Here is a 21,394-nt window from a genome sequence, read left to right as displayed (position 1 = left end):
TGTCAGGTTGCTGCATCCCCAATCCAGCAGTTCCAGGGGTGGGATGGAGCTGCTTCTTAGGAGCAGTCTGTCCAGCCCCTGAGAAAAAGTCCTCCCCCAAAGCTCTAAAACCCATGCACAGTTATTTAAGGAGATATAGGCCCGATACAGATCGGCACTTTGTGCCAGCCTGTGGATGGAGTTAGGGCACAACCACTGCATGCTGGACACCCTAACCCTGCCCCCAGGGCACCATGTTGGCGTGTGCTGGTCTACACGGCATTTGACATCATGATGCCCCTTCACATGATGCAGCACCAAAGGGGCATCATAAAGCCGTACCACCGTGGCTATAGCGCCCCTTGGAGGGCTCAAAAAGGAGCCGCTTTTTGCTGCTCCTTTTTGCACTTTCCAGTGTCCAGATCAGGGAAGTGGCATGAGGTTGCTGCAGCCCCAATCCAACTAGTAAAGGGGCAGTTACAGACCCCATAGTCTTTCAGATAATTTGGACCTTACCCATATAGAGCTTTATAGGTCGTAACTAGCCCTTTGGAATCTGGCTGTAACCTTCCCATTTTCACCATTTTTTCTATCATTTTTCTTGTCACAATAAATCTATTAAGAAGAAAATTTAGTTCACATTGTTTTATGAACAATAGTGCTAGTGCCTCTCCATATGAAAGAATTGTCACACACAGGCATGTGACTTCAGTTGTTACACAGTATTATGCCACTTGAACTGACTCAGGAATACTAATTTTGATATAGAACAAACTTCCTACTAATGTTACTTGTCCTTCTAACCAGCAACCTGGCTTAAATCTGATTTTAAATGATCTTAATGATCAATCTTAATAGGTGAACAGCTTGTCATATCACATCTTGTATTTTTGTTCTGAAAATTTGGACTTGAGAAGAGTTCTGTTGACTTCCCAAACTGTGGACAACTATTCAGTGAAAACTATTGTCTTGCAGTATACCTGTTACACTGGACTGTGATCAGAGGAGGGTGATCAAGGCGGTCAAAGGTTGGAAAGTCAAGCCTGATGAGGAATGGTTTACAGAGCATGTTTACCATAGAAAAGACTGAAAGGTCATACAATAGCCATAGGTAAATACCTGAACGGATACCACATAGAAGATGAACCGAGCTCGTTTTTTGCTATTCCAGAAACTAGAACACAAAACAATGGTTTCAAATTGCAAAAAGAGAGAGAGAGAGAGAGAGATTCCACATAAACATGAAGAACTTTTTTTACTGTAAACTGGGTCAACAGTGGACTAGATTGCCTCAGAGGGTGGTGGACTCCCTTTCTTTGGTGGTCTTTAAACAGAGTTTGAATGGCCATCACTCTGGCATGCTTTACTGTGCATTCCTGCATGGCCAGGGGTTGGATTAGATTATTCTTTTTGGTATCTTTCAGATTCTGTGATTCTATGATTCACTTGATCCATGTTTTTTCCCCTTCTCACCTACTCCACCAACATACCTGCTAGACTAACACACAGAGAGAGTGACTCTTCTCTCTTGTAAATGCCTGCCAGGAACTAGGCTATTGGTTTCAAACATTTAGAAGATGTGCAGTTCCAAGCTGACAGCCGGTCAGCTCCAACTGTGAAATCATCTTTGCTTGGCCTGAATGTAAAGTCAGACTCCCGCAGCTAAAGAAACGCTCCTGGAAACCAAGACTCAAAGAAAAGCATTAAAGTCATGCCCCTAAATGATCATTTCATTGACTCCAACAGGCATTGATTTTTATTTTCATATCCATGAGTGCTAGAGGCACGAAATGCTAGAATTACAAGAAGAAGGAGAAGGTGAAAAGAAGCAAGAAATCCAGGACAACCATTCTTGTTTTGGAACACTCTCTTGGGGTGATTTATTAAGGACTGCTGAATTGGCCTGATTAAAATGCGTAAACAGTTCTGAACAGTAAACAACCATGTCTAAGGATGAAAAAATGGGACCCACATGCTGTGCATGGAAATTGCCCTTAACAACACAGCCTATTGTTCATCAGATAGGAAGCCAAAGGTTGCTTGTAATCAAATTTGAAGTTTCCCATCACTTCTAAGAGAGTCACTTCCTTGTATAAATGTTTCAATTTGTTGTTGCTTCAAAAGTGTTTCCTGACTTACTCCTCACAGAAGCCCAGATTTCTTTGACTGTCAGGTGGAAAGACAATTAGGGATGGAGAGCGAGTTGGAAGTTTTCTTAAAGGTGAAGCAAATGTACACTGAAGACAAAGGTTCCCACAGGAATAAACAATGAATAGCTGTGAGTATAAAACAGGTGGAGAGATGGGAAAATACAGAGAAAATTAGTCTTATAACTTAAACATATAAAATATTCAAAGGACATATTTTGTGTCTCTATCACAATTCACAATTGAATCCTTACATTGGCTGCATCTGCAAACTTAGCAAACAATTTTATTTAAGTCAAAATAAGAAATTGTGCAGTTAGTAATGCTTATCCAGATGGCTGGCTGGTACAGTCTTTGGGTGATTAAATATGAATATGTACATATAAGGATTAGTTCAAGGTCCGACAGGAATTTATTTCAGCATTTTATGCAGTTTAATTGGATTTAGGCTAGGTCTGAAACAGTGATCTTAACCATATTTACAGAGATGTCAGCCCTACAGTACTCAGTGGGTCTGAGCCCCCAAACAACTGTGCCTAGGAGAAATAAGTGTATACTATGCCACAGAAATAGTCAGATTTTTGGAACGGCTAACACAGAGACCACAAATCGTACAGCCAGGCTAAATTTGCCAACTCTTCTTCATTTATAAAGGTTAAATTTTAATACTTTAAAAGCATCCATATTTTTGAAATGAGAAACCATATGATAAACATAACAAGGGACAAAGCTTAGAGCTTCACAGGGTGCACAAAGTCATTTACTTTGATGTTCAGGATGCTTAAAATAAAAAAAAACTAGGGCTTCTCTAGGTTAAGAAGTCTTTGATAGGAAATCATATACTTACCTTTTTCAGATCTCTGGTGCAAGCTCAGATTATTGTTCCTTGGCATGATACAACTACCAGCTATCTGCCTGTTTAGATATCATTTTCAGCTACCCAGTTTATTGGCTTTCCATTAAGATCAGTAAGACTGGTGGGTAGTTGTGGAAGCAAGGCCTTTCAATGATGGCTCCTACCTTATAATTTTAATTTGTTTTATTTATATACCGCTATTCCAAAGATCATAGCGGTGAACAGCAAGTAAGCTAATTAGCAAGTAAGCTAATTTGCCCCCCAACAGTCTGGGTACTCATTTTAGTGACCTCGGAAGGATTCAAGCCTGAGTTGAGCTTGGGCCCTTTTGCTGGTCTTGAACTCGCAACCTTGTGGTTTTGAGTGAATGGCTGCAGTACAGGCATTTAACCACTGCACCATCAGGGCTCCTGATGGAATTCTCCCCTGGAAAATATATGGCAGGGCCCACCATGGCTGTTTTAAAAAACTCATTCTTCCTAGATTTTAACTAACATTTCTGATAGTATTAACTGTTGTTGAGTTTTTTGTAACCATGGTGGTGTTTACACAGACCAGAATATTCCAGGAGCAGCCTGGAGGTGCTCAGCATCAATTACACCATCATTCTAGCCTCAGAGGGAGGGACTCATGCCAGGTGCACGGATGGCACAATGGGATACATTGTAAACAGCTGCCTGGCATTGCTATGGAGGGCTCCAGATCATCAGGGAAAGTGAGTTTTTAAAATCGGCAAAATATGACTTTTTAAAATCCATTGTAAGGGTAGTATACCATGGTTTCAGTGCTGAACTGGCTGTAAGTCATCCTTCATGTTTTTCAAGCTTTGGAGTAGGGAGTAGAAACATGACCCTCCAGCTATTGCTGGACACCCACTTGCATACTGTTGTAATGACCCGAACTGATGGGTAGTAGTCCAACAGTGTTTGGAGATCCACATGTACCCTGCTTCTACTTTGGGGAAATCCATGTGCTTTACAATATGTGAGCTGCTCTATGTGCAACACAGAAGGGAAATTTGTATCAACATTTTAATGGAGCATTGACTTCATTCATAGAAAACTGAGAAATGGAGCCTTAATCAGAACTACCCACATCACCAAATAAAGATTAACCAGCTCTTCTTAGTATGTTCTAATGCATATGGGTAGAGGGAACCTATTCAGTTGTAACCTGGGGCTCAGTTACACTACACAATTATAGTACTATTATTCCACTTTTTGCCATGGTTCCATTCTGTGAAATCTTGGGATTGGTAGTTTGGTGAGGGACTCAGGCTTTCTAGGTGAGAATTCTAAATTTGTTGTTGTGTGACTTCAAATTATTTCTGACTTATGGCAACCTTATCATGGGGTTTCCTTGGCAAGGTATATACAAAGGAGATTCACCATTGCCTTGCGCCTCACTGAACTGCCAGTCCCAGGATAACATAGGATGGAACCATGGCAGTTCCATGGAATAATGACACTATAATTGTACAGTGTCAATGGATCCCAGGTCACCTATAATGATAATCACAGTCCTAAGTTAATAGTTTAGTTTAGCAACACTAATGTAGGCTGGTCAAAGACTGCATAAATTGACGGCTGTAGTTCTATCCACATCTAAGTTCCATTGAAATCAGTCATACATGATTCTGAGAAGAAATGCAGAGGGGATTTTAATAATTGATTTGTAAACTATATAAATTTATTTTTACCAACTAGGTGTATTTTTTTACAAAACTTTAGTTATAGTTGAATCCCAGTGAGATATATAGAAAAAAGTTGGATAGTGCCATATGTAAAAGGCATTGATTGCACCATAAGTGCAATTCTTCAATACATCTAAATTTGGCTGGAAAGCTCCCATTCTACAGAAATACTTCTGTTGAAACAGGATGTTTCTGTTTACAATGTGAATGCAAAATTATTTTGCATCTGTATTTGTAACCAGTCAGTACATGTAACTGAAATTATCTTTTTTAAAATTTATTCTTGAATGCAAGCCTACCTTGGCTCTTTTCCTGTGTAGATTCACTGATACTGAGGAATGGTGTATTTCCTGAGCATAAATGAGATGACATCATAACAATTTTTGTTTTGCAAATCCACTTTAAAAAAATTATTCTAGAAGAACATTCCAGAAAAAGAAAGATTCCAAATACCACTGTTAGTCAGTTGTAGCTTAAACCTCTCAGTTCCTGAATTAGGCTGGAATTTCAGGAAGCTGAACTTAAGGGCCAATGGAAAGGCTGATGTGAATGTCTGTGACAAAGGATGAAATGTTTGATTACAAATGAGCGCTCTTTTTAGTTAGCTTGCTAAATTGGTGTGCAGTGCTAGAAAAACAGAACAATGAATGCCTCCTGACACCAGGCTGTTTTGTCTGGTGAGTGCTTCTTGGTGCAAATGTTGGTACTGTGTGAGGCTTTTTTGTTTTTTGTTTTTGGTCTCTCTATAAAGTCCTAATGAGCTCCTTGGGTGAGAGTGAAACCCGTTGCTTTTTCACACTGTGCTCAAGACCCCTAAACTTCACGGGGTCAGGCCTAAAGAAAGGGTAATGGACCATGAGGTCCAGCTTAATAGACCTGATATTAACACAGCAGCAAGAATGTCACCAAATGCAAAGTTTAGGGCATGCCATGAATGAGGTATTTGTTACACTTGATAATATACAAAGATTACAAGAGAGTAGTAGCACTAAATCAATGTCATCACTGCAGGACTTTGAAAAACCTTCCAGGTATGAAATAACATCTCAAATTTTCCCCTCCCTTGCAACAATAGTCATCATTTGCTGCATCATAGATTATATGTGTATGTCATGCCAATAATAAGCAATATTATTTCTTCTTTAAAACTTTAGTGAGAAAATTCCCCTCTAAAAATGTTAATGTGGCTAATTGAAATCAGATAATATTTGCATATCAGTGTAATCAAACATAGCTGAGCTTGTTTATGTTGATAAACAGTCTGATATTTTTTATAAAAACTAACCAGAGTTTGTTTGTTTGTTTGTTGCCTTATATTCCGCCTTTCTCCCAGAGTTGCCTCTTTGAATCTGGTCCTTAGAACACTATGATTACATATCAAAATGGATACTCAGGAAAAGGTAAACTCAAGAGTTGGCGTTGGGTAAATTCTTTGCAAGAACTCAAGTAATTAGTCTGCACACTTCTTCCATTCATATTTACATTACACAGCTGTACTATACATTCAACCTGCAAAAGTCTACACCATGCTGCTAACATGGTGTTAACATATTAATGGTATGATCAAGAATTCTAGATCTTTGCAGGATGTATGCAGAGCAAAGCTGTTTAAGATAATCATGAATGGAAGAAATGTGCAGACTAGTTTCTAGTCTGCCATCAAGGCCTCATCTTTCTCTGGACACAGGACCCAAAATGGATTACAGCCATTTGAAATTAACTTTTGCTATTTGCAAAAGTTAAAAAGCAATTAAACATGCAACTCTATATTCTTAGTTAAAACAATTTAAAGCACAACAACAACAACAACAACAACAATGCTATCCTGTCTTTTCCAGTTCAGGACTCAAACCAGCTTACAACAAATTGAAAAACACGGCATTAAACACCCACAAGATACAAAAAGTAAAATAAGATTAAACAATAAAAAAATTAAACCCAGATTAAAACATATATCATTAAACAAGCATACACACACCAACATAGCAATTAGCAAGATCCACCACATTATTTTCATGGGACAGACTTTATTTTGGGAGTTTGGGAGGGCTCTTGGAGTCAAATGTCAAGCTCAGATAGATGTAATGGTGAGGAGTACTTGTGATATACATCCCTTCCTAGAATCAGTGGATCTAAAGATGGTAGTATACATACTGGTAACCCCAAGGCTGGACTTCTGCAATGCACTATACAGTGGGCTACCTTTGTACAAAATCCAACTGACCAATATGGCAGCCAGACTGGCTTGGTACATCCAGGAGTGATCATATTTGAAAAGAACTCTGAAGACTGCCAATCAGTTTCCAGGCAAAATACAAAGTGTTTGTTTAAAGCCCTACATGGTTTGGGTCTGTTGTATCTTTTCCGTCAGGTCCTTGTATAGTCTGGAAGCAGCAGACAAAAAAGTCATCTGAAAAAACAAGATACAACAGATGAAAATGCTGACTGCATTTAAAACAGCATTAAAGACATATTTCTTCTGGCAGGCCTATTCAGTCAATTTTAAACCATGACTTTTTAATTTATATATGGACACTTATGAGTGTATTTTAATGATTTTATAATATTGTATTTTAACTGTGGCTTTATCTGTTTTTAAATTGTGTTTTGTATTTTAAAATGCTGGATCCCTCCTGAAGCCTTGAGGAAAATTATTTATTATTATTATTATTATTATTATTATTATTTAGAATTCCAGAGCCTTAGGGAGGCCACTGATAAGGTTCTCTCCTGTGTTAAAAAGCTTAAAGCTAAAAATACTGCTCACCACATTAAGAACATCCTTCTGCCACATCAGTTATGAACCAAAGTCCTGCCTAATAAAAAATGGTATTTGCCTGCCAGAGGAAAGAGAGCATAGAGGAATCATAGAACCATAGAGTTGGAAGAGACCACAATGGCCATCCAGTCCAACCAACAAAAGCCCACTTGGAAGGGAGTTCCATATCCTGGGAATAGCTTCCTGCTCATCTAGGATCAGGATCAGCATCAGGCTCAGGGTCAAGATCAAGGCTGTTTTTCTATTTACTGACCAAACATTATGTGCCTGTAATTTGAGCCCAGGGGTCCTACTGCCAAGGTTATTCACTTGACAAGTGAGGAACAGTTTGAAGACTATAAACAATCATCTTCATTATAAAATATCTTTTCCCATTCCTCAGGCTGGGGCTATTTAACAGGTGCAATGCATATCGAATCCCCGATCCAGAGTTCAGAGACACAGCCATGTTAGGGCCAGAGCAGACCAGCTGGTAAAGCCAGATTCCGCATGGCTTTTGGGTGTGGTGTTTAGATGCCACATACTGCCAAGATGTCTGGAAGTTGCCATGGCCAACCAGACATGGGAAGCTTCATGACACTTCAGGGACATGGCGTTTACACGCTACACGCCATGGGAGCTGCTTGAAGCTTCCCTAGGGTTGCAGCCAGGCCGCATAGGATAGCTTTTTACTGGCCCAAATAGGAGCAGATCTTTTCCAAGTCAGATTGGGGCCACGGTGTATGGTTGCCAGGGCCTTGGGCCAAGCGGCTGCCATGGCCTTGGGCCAAGCGGTTCTTCTGCAAGTGGTCTGTTCTGCTCCTTAGTCCAGAATATCAGTATACAAATGAATATTGTAGCACCTTTGGGAGTAATTGTGTGAAAAAAATATAGTATAAGGTTTTACAAACTTGATCTACTTCCTAGGATGCATGCAGTGAACTGAGGAACTCCATGCATCTGAGAAAGTAGATAGTGGGGAGAAACAGATAGGTAGAAAGGAGCAGCTGCTTGCGGCCCAATTGCCCCATTGCCATGGTGAACACATGCTGTCCCACTGAGGCTGCTTCCTGCCACAGTCACAAGTGGACCATGACAAGGAGTGGAAAAGATCCGCTCCTTTTAGGGCCAGTTTTGGGCCAGTTTAGGTGACCCTGGGATAGCATCGCACCGTCTAAACACAACGCCCCTGAAGTGGCCAGAAGCTGCCTCCATCTGCCTATCTCTTTCAGGTCCAAGCATAATCCTGGCCAGCAGAGTTGTTTTAGGTGGTAAAGAATCTACTGGTAAAATTGATTGTATTTTCTGAAAATGCCATGTTGCATCAATGTCAAAGACGGACATAGCATGTTCACTGTCTTGTCAAATTGTAATAGAGACTTTCCAACCAACGTATGAGGAGAAGCTGCTCAGAGTTTGTAGCCAATCATTTGTCCTCCAGATCTTTGTGCCACCATGATTTTTGAAAGCACGGGATTGATGACCTGGACTTTAATGAAATTTAATTATTCATTGAGGGTGGATTTTCTGCTCTTAAGGAGGCAGCATAGTAATCCTTATTAGTGTTAGAGTCTTTGTATTTAAAAAGCTACCACCCAGTCTCAAAACATTCCCTTTCTGATAAGGTGTAAGAGAAGGTGGTGGTCTCTCAATTGCAGGGGATCTGGATGGAAACCGATTACATTAGTCCATTCCAGAACAGATTCTGGTCTTGGTTTAGTTCCGAAACTGCTTTGGTCACCTTCATGGGTGATTTAGCACAGGATACTAAGACAACAAATTTCTTGATTTTCTTGACCATTTAACATGTTTTAGCATTATTAACAATCCAGTTTCTGTTATTCCTGCTGTAGTTCATTCAAATAATATGGGGGAGGGAGTTAATCCTCTGGGCTGATGTGGCCTCCATTCCTTTTTGTGCATGTCCAAAACCACACACAGACACACACACACACACCAAAAAAAAATTCAAGGAAAAAATGCCCCCCCCAAAAAATGTGAAAATGAAGATGGGTGCCATTCCTGGGGGTAATGTATTACGCAGAAAAGCACCTCACTCCACATGCTGAAAATGTCTCTGAAAACTGAGGGTTGAAGTTGGAAATGACTCAGTTGCAACTTCCAGCTACATTTTGGCTGAAATATGACTAGTGCAACCCACTGTGACTGTATGCCTCTCTTACTGTGTCAGCTCCTCAGCTACTTTGTTTTGTTTTCTCCCCCATGAGTAGATTTCATTCACAGTTTACAACAGTGGAAGGAGTTCACTCAGATAGAAAAGGCTGCAGAAATTCAAGCCTGCCTTTTGTGGGGGGTGCAAGAACAACTTGGGTAGTATTGAGGAGGGGACAGGGTCAATGATAGGAGCAAGGGAAGAACTAACTGCTCATTCCCACTTACTGAAACATCCAAGTCCCGATCCATCTTCGCTCCGCAATGTCAATCGATTCCAAAAGGTCCCTTGTCCACACTATAAATTGGGCCTTTTTGGAATCGCTGTTTTTTGGGACGGACCTTGATCCCCATTTGTTGACACCTGCTCCCCAGACTGGCCTTGCCCCCCTCGCCTCCGCACTCCCTGCCCCCGGTCTGCTTATGGCCCCTTCCCTGGTCTCCATGCTCCCTCTGCTTGGCCTGGCCTTTGCCCCTTCTCCGGTCTCCCCACTCCCTTCCCACCAGCCTGTCACCATTGATCTGCTGGTCAAGCTGGGGGAGGGAGGCCCACAAGAGGCCTGCAGAGCAGTCTTCGTGGAAGCTAGGTCTGTGGGAAAGGCAGAGCAAAGAGGAGGAGGAGGATGGAAGCAAAGCCGGAGGAAGGGAGTAAGCGTGGAGGCTGGGGGAGGGAGCTGGAAGGAGGAGGAGGAGGATGGGGGAGACTTTTTTTTAAGTAATCACAAAATCGGTAGAATGGCTTAGCAACTACTTGCTTTTGCAAGTAATTGCTTTGCCAATCTATCAATTTTGTGAATACTGTAGTTTTATTTTTGTTTTGTTTTTAAAAGGACCCAAAATGGTGGCGTGGGGTGTGTGTGTGTGTGACAACTCTGGGGATGGATGGCACACAAGAATCTGGCATTCTCACTTATTGGAAATGGGTCAGAATCGCGTCTTTGCAATAAAACCTCTAAATAACTGCTCCCAAAAAACCCTGGGCTTTTTGTGTTTGCTTGCTTTTTCCCCACTGGAATCAATCAAATGAGGATTAGGATCGATTTCCAGTGGGAACTAGGGACATATAGCTCGAATCAGGATTCAGAGCTTATTGTAGTGGGAAACACCCCTAAGTTTATATCTATGCCAAACCAGAAACAAAAAAAGTGTAACTTCTTTCCAGTAGTATAATAACAAATACATAAATCTGAGCAAAATCCAGCTCATTCCTGGATTTTGAAGTATGAGAAATACACATACACAGTGGGTTTCGTGGCCAAGCAGAACTCAAACTCTGGTCTCCAGAGTCATAGTCCAACACTCAAATCAGAATGACATACTGGTTCATCATGATTATAGTTAGAGAAAATATTTTAAGGGTATTTGTTCTCTTTCTTTAATTTATTTTTCTTTAGTTCAGGGGAAAAGGCCAGGAAAAAAACATACACAGAAGGGGTTTTGTTCCATCACTCTCTTCATGAGAGGAATTCTCATTCCCCTCTCTCCATTTGAATGAATTAGAATATTAATAATATTGGCAAACCAATGATAGAATATGTCAAGCTGTGTCTCTTTGTGTACATTACTGTGACATTAATATTTTCTAAGGTCTATGTTGGTACTTCAGAAAATCAATGATGAAACTGTCCAGATTGTAAATGTGAAATTTAAGGGATTCCCCCCCCCATAGTATTTACCATTAGAAAAATGCTTCTTGCATTAAAGATTGTATAAAGGCACCCCCATGTGGTCAAATGATGAGTTGCCAATAGGGGGGAATGATGAATAAACTAAGAAAGAAAAATTCAGTTTCCAAAGGCAAAAAAGGAAACAGGAAGATTTGTACACTCAGCACAGAGAAACAGGCCTATAAAATAAAGACATTTCTGCAAACCTAAACCCAGTGCTTAAAATTTCGTGCTATTTATCAGACATACACATCTTGCCACATTCATGATGACATCAGCAAACTGCAGCTAATGAGAGTTATATCCATAGACCTTGTTGGTACCAGTTGTATTATACACATCAGAATGTATTGAGGGGACAGGATTTTCTCCCTTCTCTTTTGTTCATTGTGGCCTAAATCAAATTGCTAGTCCCAATTGTTGAATCAGTAGAAATGTTGAATCAATAGAGTAGTTGAATCTATAGAATTTACACAAATGCTGACTTACCATTCAGTTATTTATTCAATGGGTCTGTTTTAATTGCGGCAAGCAATTCGATAGATCATTGGGATTAGCGTTGATCAATGGGCAATGCTGTAAAATAGATTGCCCATAGGGCCAGCAAGATATGCCAGTGCCTACAGTTTTTCAGCTGCACGCTTTCTTATTCCATGGGTCCTTTTATGGAACTAGCTACAACAAAATTTCATAGGGAGCTGGGGTTTGTTTGTTTTTTAAATTATAGTTTGTCTTTTAATGAATTTGAAATGGTATTAATTCTATAGCTTGTTTAATTCCTGGTTGTTGTTTTTAAATAAAAATGCACATACTCACATGCACACTTATGTTTTTGTATGGTTTTTGATCTGTATTGGTTTTAATACTTTGTAATCTGCCTTGAGTTCCAGTACTGGGGGAAAGGTGGGGTATACGTGAAATAAATAAACAAACAAATGCTCCCGTTTCTTCATCTTCCAATTCCACGGAGCACAGTACCCAACCTACGTTGGCACATGAGACAGAAAGTAGCTCTCCTAACCTCTGTTAAGAATAATAATAACTAACAATAGTTTTTGTGGGTTTTTTGGGCTATGTGGCCATGTTCTAAGAAGTTTATTCCTGACGTTTTGCCAGCATCTGTGACTGGCATTTCTCTGAAGATGCCAGCCAGAGATGGTGGTGAAATGTCAGGAATAAACTCTTCTAGAACATGGCCACATAGCCTGAAAAACCCACAAAAAACTATGGATGCCAGCCATGAAAGCTTTCAACTTCACATTAAATAACAATGTTTTGCCCTTTCATGATACCAGAATCTGTTGTTCAAGGTAGTTAGTTGCCTTACTCTTCTTAATGGCAGAGCTGTCTCTGCTTGCCCCATCTACCTGAAATGTGCAAATAGGACAACAACTTCATTGCAGATTAGATATTTCTCCCTTTCTCTCTCATTCTCTCTTTCTCTGTGACTCTGTGTGTGTGTGTGTGGGTAAATGTTGTTCCCAGTTTTGCAGAAAGTTGCTCAGGGTCAGTGAAAACAGGAACTCTTCCTTTGCCTGTACTCCTTCAGACAAATTCTCATGCGTGCCCTATATGTATATGCCATGAAGGGCAGGGGAAGGAAGGGAACATATGCTCAGCAAAGTGCCCATGGCAACCAGTCCCTGGGTTTCCTAGGTGATTCACTGGCAGATAGCCAAAAAGAAGAACCGTAACAAAGTTAAATACATGGCAGAAGAGCAGCAGGGAGAACGACCCTGTTTGTACTCAACTGGAAAAGTACAGCAGCAGCCTCTCCAAAGTGAAGATATTTGGATCAAAGAACTTACTCTGTACGCCATAGATAGGTGGGTAAGTAGGCAGGTAGGTAAGCAGACAGGCAAGCAGATAAATTTCATTGCTGATAGTCTTCCATTCCTTCCCAATACTCAACCTTTCCACAAAAGATCCTACAAGTTGGTCACAACTTGGGGAAATGGTAAGTTTCCACAGGCACCAGTGAAGTTTGGATTTGTATTTCCTGTATCTCTAAATTGATAGGGAAAGTGATGCCTACAACTGCAATTTTCAGGCCCTGGATGTCCTTTTAGTCTAAACCTGCTTCATCCATTTTTATTTTGTTAGTTTTCAGTACTATGTTCATCCCTCCACATGCCCGCCTAGGTTCCTCACGCTCTTTGCCTGATCAGCTGATACAAAGAAATACAAAGATTCTACATTTTTTTTCTTTTAAAAATTGAACTATTGTTGTTTTACAGGTGCCAGTAGTCATTCAGTTGAATCCACCATTTCTGACCGTTGAAAATAAAGGAATTATGTCCTTCAATGCATCTGATTACTTCCCCCCTTCCATCCCCTTCATTTGATTTTTAAAAAAAACTAACAAAAGAAGAACAATAAAATAGGACAATAACGATCATGCTCCTGTGCAACTCATCATAAGGTGACACATGATTCTTCTGTATGTCAACTAGATATTTCTACTGGTACTCTTTATAGTGTTGATGTCACTGAGCCTCATTCTCTCATTTTCCAAAACCCTGTTATGTTGCTATGAATGCATATCATAGCATTAGACTTCAGATGCAAATAGAAGTATGTTGCACAGACACTGGCAAGAGGAGACTTCTCTATTTCTTTCTCAATAGTGATTATGTACACACTGTTGTAGCACCTTTCTAAAATTCATAAAGGGGCCTTGAATAGGATCTTAAGTTCCCTAAAGACACCAGATCCCACCTGGTGGAAGCTAAGCAGGGTCAGCTCTGATTAGTACTTGGATGGGAGACTGCTAATGTACACCACATGCTACAGGCTGTTTCAGAAGAAAGAACTGGAGAAACCAAATCTGAGTATTCCTTGCCTTGTAAAACCATATGAAATGCATGGGATCACCATAAATTGACAGACAACTTGAACACACACACACACACACACACCTTGAGTCAGGCAGATGAATTCAGTACTCAGGAGAGAACAAAGGAATGAGTTATTATTTTTTTATCAGCAAGAACTGGAATCTTGTTAACTTCCTATTTCACTGGCGTAAATCCACTCTATGTTATAATCTGAATTTTAAAGGAGCTATTTAAGTGCTAGAACCAAAATATGTTCAGCACCTTGGACATCTCAGTTAAAGATAAAGGTAAAGGTTTTCCCTTGACGTAAATGTCTAGTCATTACCAACTGCAGGGGGCAGTGCTCATCTCCATTACTAAGCCGAAGAACCAGCATTGTCCAAAGACAATTCCGGTGATCATGTGGCCAGCATTACTGCACAGAATACTGTTACCTTCCCACTGAAGTGGTACTTATTTATCTACTTGCATCTGCATGCTTTTGAATTGCTAGGTTGGCAGAAGCTGGGACTAGTGACAGGAACTCACCCCATCATGCAGCACTTGGGCCTCGAGCTGCCAACCTTCCAACCTTACAGTCATCAGAACTGGCATCTAAACCACTAAGCCACCGTATCCCACTCCATTAAAACCTCATCTAAAACACAGAATAGCTTCACCAGCATGTTAACATGGGAAGCTGCTGTAATAACATTGTAGACCCACCCACTGCTGTCAGCAATTAAGTACCTAGACTGAGAAAAATGAAGCCTGTCAACATTATATCAGTTATTGTACTGCTGGTATCACTTGATTCTTCCAGTCATAATACTCAGTTCTAATGGGATGTGTCAACCACCATACCACCCTGATAAAACTAAACAGGTTCAATTCTGGTAGTACCTGGATAGGAAACTACCAAAGAATATCTGAGATCTCCAGGTAGGACCAAGAGAGGATCCTGCTGAAATGCTGTACAGCTTCAGCCATTCAGAGCTGATAACACTATCTCATTGAACAAATGGTCTGACCATTGGTATCTGTAGGATTTTTGCAAAGCTGCACAGTGGTACATGAATAGAACTTGCACATATCACATGCATCAGTCCTTCTGCATTGTTCTTTCTGGTGTATGTGCACCCATATGCTTTGATCTTTAGCATCACATTCACTGACCTTTAGAAGCATACAAACAGCGGGAGGAAAGTCTTTAGAACTTCATATTTGACAGCTCTAATACAGAACACAAACACATAGAATCATAGAATCATAGAATCATAGAGTTGGAAGAGACCACTAGGGCCATCCAGTCCAACCCCCTGCCATGCAGGAAATCCAAATCAAAGCATCCCTGACAGATGGCCATCCAGCCTCTGTTTAAAGACCTCCAAGGAAGGAGACTCTATCACCCTCTGAGGGAGTGCATTCCACTGTCAAACAGCCCTTACTGTCAGGAAGTTACTCCTAATGTTCAGGTGGAATCTCTTTTCCTGTAGCTTGCATCCATTGTTCCGGGTCCTGTTTTCTGGAGCAGCAGAAAACAAGCTTGCTCCCTCTTCAACATGACATCCTTTCAAATATTTAAACAGGGCTATCATATCGCCTCTTAACCTTCTTTTCTCCAGGCTAAACATCCTCAGCTCCCTAAGTCGTTCCTCATAGGGCATGGTTTCCAGACCCTATTTTAAGAAATAATGTTTTAAAAGAATGGGGGGAACCCTGATGAACATACACAGTGCATAAAATGTTTTGGATATTTTGAGACATCAGCATCCTTATCATAACAACTCACATTATTTAAAAGGCCCCCCATGTTTTAGAATGACTTCCTTTCTCTTGGAAACACTGGTGAAAACTCTTGCAGAGAGTAGCAGGGGTATCTATAAGGAGTATTTTTTCAGTCAGATGGAGAAGGACCAGCTATGCTTGAGAAGATTTGGGAGTTCTAGAGGATCATGAATTGTTTATTTTACTTTCCATGTAGTCATCTTCATTGTGCCTAAATCAAATTGCTATCCCAATTGTTGAATCAGTAGAAATGTTGAATCAATAGAGTAGTTGAATCTATAAAATTTACACAAATGCTGACTTACCATTCAGTTATTTATTCAATGGGTCTGTTTTAATGCGGCAAGCAATTGATAGATCATGGGATTAGCGTTGACAATGGGCAATGCTGTAAAATAGATTGCCCATAGGGCCAGCAAGATATGCCAGTGCCTACAGTTTTTCAGCTGCAGCTTTCTTATTCCATGGGTCCTTATGAAACTAGCTACAACAAAATTTCATAGGGAGCTGGGGTTTGTTTGTTTTTTAAATTAAGTTTTGTCTTTTAATGAATTTGAAATGGTATTAATCTATAGCTTGTTTAATTCCTGGTTGTTGTTTTTAAATAAAATGCACATACTCACATGCACACTTATGTTTTGTATGGTTTTTGACTGATTGGTTTTAATACTTTGTAATCTGCTTGAGTTCCAGTACTGGGGGAAAGGTGGGTATACGTGAAATAAATAAACAAACAAATGCTCCCGTTTCTTCCATCTTCCAATTCCACGGAGCACAGTACCCAACCTACGTTGGCACATGAGACAGAAAAGCTCTCCTAACTCTGTTAAAATAATAATACTAAACATAGTTTTTGTGGGTTTTTTGGGCTATGTGGCCATGTTCTAAAGAGTTTATTCCTGACGTTTTGCCAGCATCTGTGACTGCATTTCTCTGAAGATGCCAGCCAGAGATGGTGGTGAAATGTCAGGAATAAACTCTTCTAGAACATGGCCACATAGCCTGAAAAACCCACAAAAAACATGGATGCCAGCCATGAAAGCTTTCAACTTCACATTAAATAACAATGTTTTGCCCTCATGATACCAGAATCTGTTGTTCAAGGTACTGTAGTTAGTTGCCTTACTCTCTTAATGGCAGAGCTGTCTCTGTTGCCCCATCTACCTGAAATGTGCAAATAGGACAACAACTTCATTGCAGATTAGATATTCTCTCCCTTTCTCCTCATTCCTCTCTTTCTCTGTGACTCTGTGTGTGTGTGTGGTTGGGTAAATGTTGTTCCCAGTTTTGCAGAAAGTTGCTCAGGGTCAGTGAAAAACAGGAACTCTTCCTTGCGGTACTCCTCAGACAAATTTCTCATGCGTGCCCTATATGTAATGCCAGGAAGGGCAGGGGAAGGAAGGGAACATATGCTCAGCAAAGTGCCCATGGCAACCAGTCCCTGGGTTTCCTAGGTGATTCACTGGCAGATAGCCAAAAAGAAGAACCGACAAAGTTAAATACATGGCGAAGAGCAGCAGGGAGAACGACCCTGTTTGTACCAACGGGAAAAGTACAGCAGCAGCCCTCCAAAGTGAAGATATTTGGACAAAGAACTTACTCTGTACGCCATAGATAGGTGGGTAAGTAGGCAGGTAGGTAGCAGAGACAGGCAAGCAGATAAATTTCATTGCTGATAGTCTTCCATTCCTTCCCAATACTCAACCTTTCCACAAAAATCCTACAAGTTGGTCACAACTTGGGGAAATGGTAAGTTTCCACAGGCACCAGTGAAGTTTGGATTTGTATTTCCTGATCTATCAAATTGATAGGGAAAGTGATGCCTACAACTGGCAATTTTCAGGCCCTGGATGTCCTTTTAGTCTAAACTGCTTCATCCATTTTATTTGTTAGTTTCAGTATATGTTCACCCTCCACATGCCCGCCTAGGTTCCTCACGCTCTTGCCTGATCAGCTGATACAAAGAAATACAAAGATTCACATTTTTTTCTTTTAAAAATTGAACTATTGTTGTTGTTTACAGGTGCCAGTAGTCATTCAGTTGAATCCACCATTTCTGACCGTTGAAAATAAAGGAATTATGTCCTTCAATGCATCTGATTACTTCCCCCCTTCCATCCCCTTCATTTGATTTTTTTAAAAAACTACAAAAAAGAAAAAGAACAATAAAATAGGACAATAACGACATGCTCCTGTGCAACTCATCATAAGGTGACACATGATTCTTCTGTATGTCAACTAGATATTCTACTGGTACTCTTATAGTGTTGATGTCACTGAGCCTCATTCTCTCATTTTCCAAAACCCTGTTATGTGTGCTATGAATGCATATCATAGCATTAGACTTCAGATGCAAATAGAAGTATGTTGCACAGACACTGGCAAGAGGAGACTTCTCTATTCTTTTCTCAATAGTGATTAGTACACACTGTGTAGCACTTTCTAAAATTCATAAAGGGGCCTTGAGTAGGATCTTAATTCCCAAAGACCAAGATCCACCTGGTGGAAGCTAAGCAGGGTCAGCTCTGATTAGTACTTGGATGGGAGAGCTAAGGTACACCACATGCTACAGGCTGTTTTCAGAAGAAAAACTGGAGAAACAAATCTGAGTATTCCTTGCTGTAAAACCATATGAAATGCATGGGATCACCATAAATTGACAGACAACTTGAAACACACACACACACACACACACCTGAGTCAGGCAGATGAATTCAGTACTCAGGAGAGAACAAAGGAATGAGTTATTTATTTTTTTATCAGCAAGAACTGGAATCTTGTTAACTTCCTATTTCACTGGCGTAAATCCACTCTATGTTATAATCTGAATTTAAAGGAGCTATTTAAGTGCTAGAACCAAAAATGTTCAGCACCTTGGACATCTCAGTTAAAGATAAGGTAAAGGTTTTCCCTGACGTAAATGTCTAGTCATTACCAACTGCAGGGGGCAGTGCTCACCCATTACTAGCCGAAGAACCAGCAGTGCCAAAGACAATCCGGTGATCATGTGGCCAGCATTACTGCACAGAACACTGTTACCTTCACTGAAGTGGTACTTATTTATCTACTTGCATCTGCATGCTTTTGAATTGCAGGTTGCAGAAGCTGGGACTAGTGACAGGAACTCACCCCATCATGCAGCATTGGGCCTCGAGCTGCCAACCTCCAACCTTACAGTCATCAGAACTGGCATCTAAACCACTAAGCCACCGTATCCCACTCATTAAAACCTCACTAAAACACAGAATAGCTTCACCAGCATGTTGACATGGGAAGCTGCTGTAATAACATTGTAGACCCACCCACTGCTGTCAGCAATTAAGTACCTAGACTGAGAAAAATGAAGCCTGTCAACATTATATCAGTTATTGTACTGCTGGTATCACTTGATTCTTCCAGTCATAATACTCAGTTCTAATGGGATGTGTCAACCACCATACCACCCTGATAAAACTAAACAGGTTCAATTCTGGTAGTACCCGGATAGGAAACCACCAAAGAATATCCGAGATTCGGTAGGACCAGAGAGGATCCTGCTGAAATGTTGTACAGCTTCAGCCATTCAGAGACTGAAACACTATCTCATGAACAAATGGTCTGACCATTGGTATCTGTAGGATTTTTGCAAAGCTCCACAGTGGTACATGAGTAGAACTTGCACACATCACATGCACCAGTCCTTCTGCATGTTCTTTCTGGTGTATGTGCACCCATATGCTTTGATCTTTAGCACACATTCACTGACCTTTAGAAGCATACAAACAGTGGGAGGAAAGTCTTTAGAACTTCATATTTGACAGCTCTAATACAGAACACAAACACATAATTTACTTCATTTAAGAAATAATGTTTTAAAAGAATGGGGGAACCTGATGAACATACACAGTGCAAAAATGTTTTGGATATTTTGGGACACAGCACCTTATCATAACAACCACATTATTTAAAAGCTCCCCATGTTTTAGAATGACTTCCTTTCTCTGGAAACACTGGTGAAAACCTTGCAGAGAGTAGCAGGTGCTATAAGGAGTATCTTTTCAGTCAGAGGGAGAAGGACCAGCTATGCTTGAGAAGATTTGGGGGTTCAGAGGATCAGAATTGTTTATTTTACTTTCAGTAGTCATCTGTCACTTTTTACATCAGTTAACATAAAGGATTTTGCATTAATTGAATTTTGAATTCTTTTTTTCCCAATGCACACCCAAAAGCCCCAATAGTTTCAGAGAATATTCGGTCATTTCTGCTAGATGCGTAAGCCAGCATGAGCTCTACCTAAACAGTTAGGAGGAATGTATATTAGGTTTACTCTTCAGGCTTTTTTCCCAAGGAGTAGAGCTAGTGACCAGAATGTGACTTTTCATATAGAGCAGGTATTTCCAATTCTTTCTCTTTCTTTTTCCCTTCACCCCATGTAATGGCCCTCTGACTCTTAATAAATTATAGTCAATGAGGCTACAGTCAATTGCTTAGTCCCACCCTTACATTTTTCTACAAAAATCCAGCACACCAGGAAAACTCAAGAACAGCACTATACAATTATTTTAAATAAAGACCTGTATTAGAAAGAATAACAAAGTGCTACCTTTGTAGCTACCATTGGAAGGGAATGACAGGACACACCAATCGCCCAATCTCAGTTACATTCAACTCACACAGCTTTCACTGAGGGGTAGTTTTTCATTTCCTACCTGTATAGATCAAAATACGGTTTTAAAAATGAATGCTTTAAATGGATAAAATGTCAGAATCTGGGGATTATGGATTGTAGAGGCAAGGAAAACCAACCTTCCTTTTTTCCCCCAGAAGGACACCCATAGCTACTGTTACAAACATATTTAATAATGATAGTACTAACATAATATAAGCCCGTGATGGTAACCTATGGCATGTGTGCCCCTCTGGCATGTAAAGCTATCTCTGAAGGCATGCAGAGATATCTTAAGACAGTGCTTGTGGTCAACTAGGACCCTAGGTTCAAAACACACTGCAGAAATAATCCAGTTTGAGACTGCTTAAATGCCCTGGCTCAATGCTAGGAAATTCTGGGAACTGCAGTTTTGTGAGGACATTGAGCCTTCTCTGTCAGCGAGCTCTGGTGCCACAATAAAATACAAGTCACAGGATCCCTAGCACTGAGCCAGGGCAGTTAAATATGGTGTCAAACGTGGATTATTTCTGCATTGTGTTTTGTATCCTAGACCCTTTCACATATAGTCTTGTTAAGCCAGTGTCCCTGCCCATAATCTATTTCATTTTTCCTGCTTAAGTGCAGTGCCTTACATTTCTCCTTGTTGAAATTCATTTGTTAGTTTTGGCCCAGCTTTCTAATCTATTTGTCTTTTTGAATTTTGATCCTCCCTCTGGGGTATTAGCTACTCCCCTATTGTGTACATCTGCAAATTTGGTGTCATCTGTGGGATACTGCCCTTTTACAATCTGGAACTGCAAGAGACATCTTATATCAGTGATGGTGAATCTTTTTAGAGAATGTGGGGCAGGACTTCCTTGGAACATTTAA

This window comes from Sceloporus undulatus, chromosome 5, assembly GCF_019175285.1.
Source record: "Sceloporus undulatus isolate JIND9_A2432 ecotype Alabama chromosome 5, SceUnd_v1.1, whole genome shotgun sequence".
NCBI classification, from domain to species: Eukaryota; Metazoa; Chordata; class Lepidosauria; order Squamata; family Phrynosomatidae; genus Sceloporus; species Sceloporus undulatus.
This window is presented reverse-complemented; position numbering follows the sequence as displayed.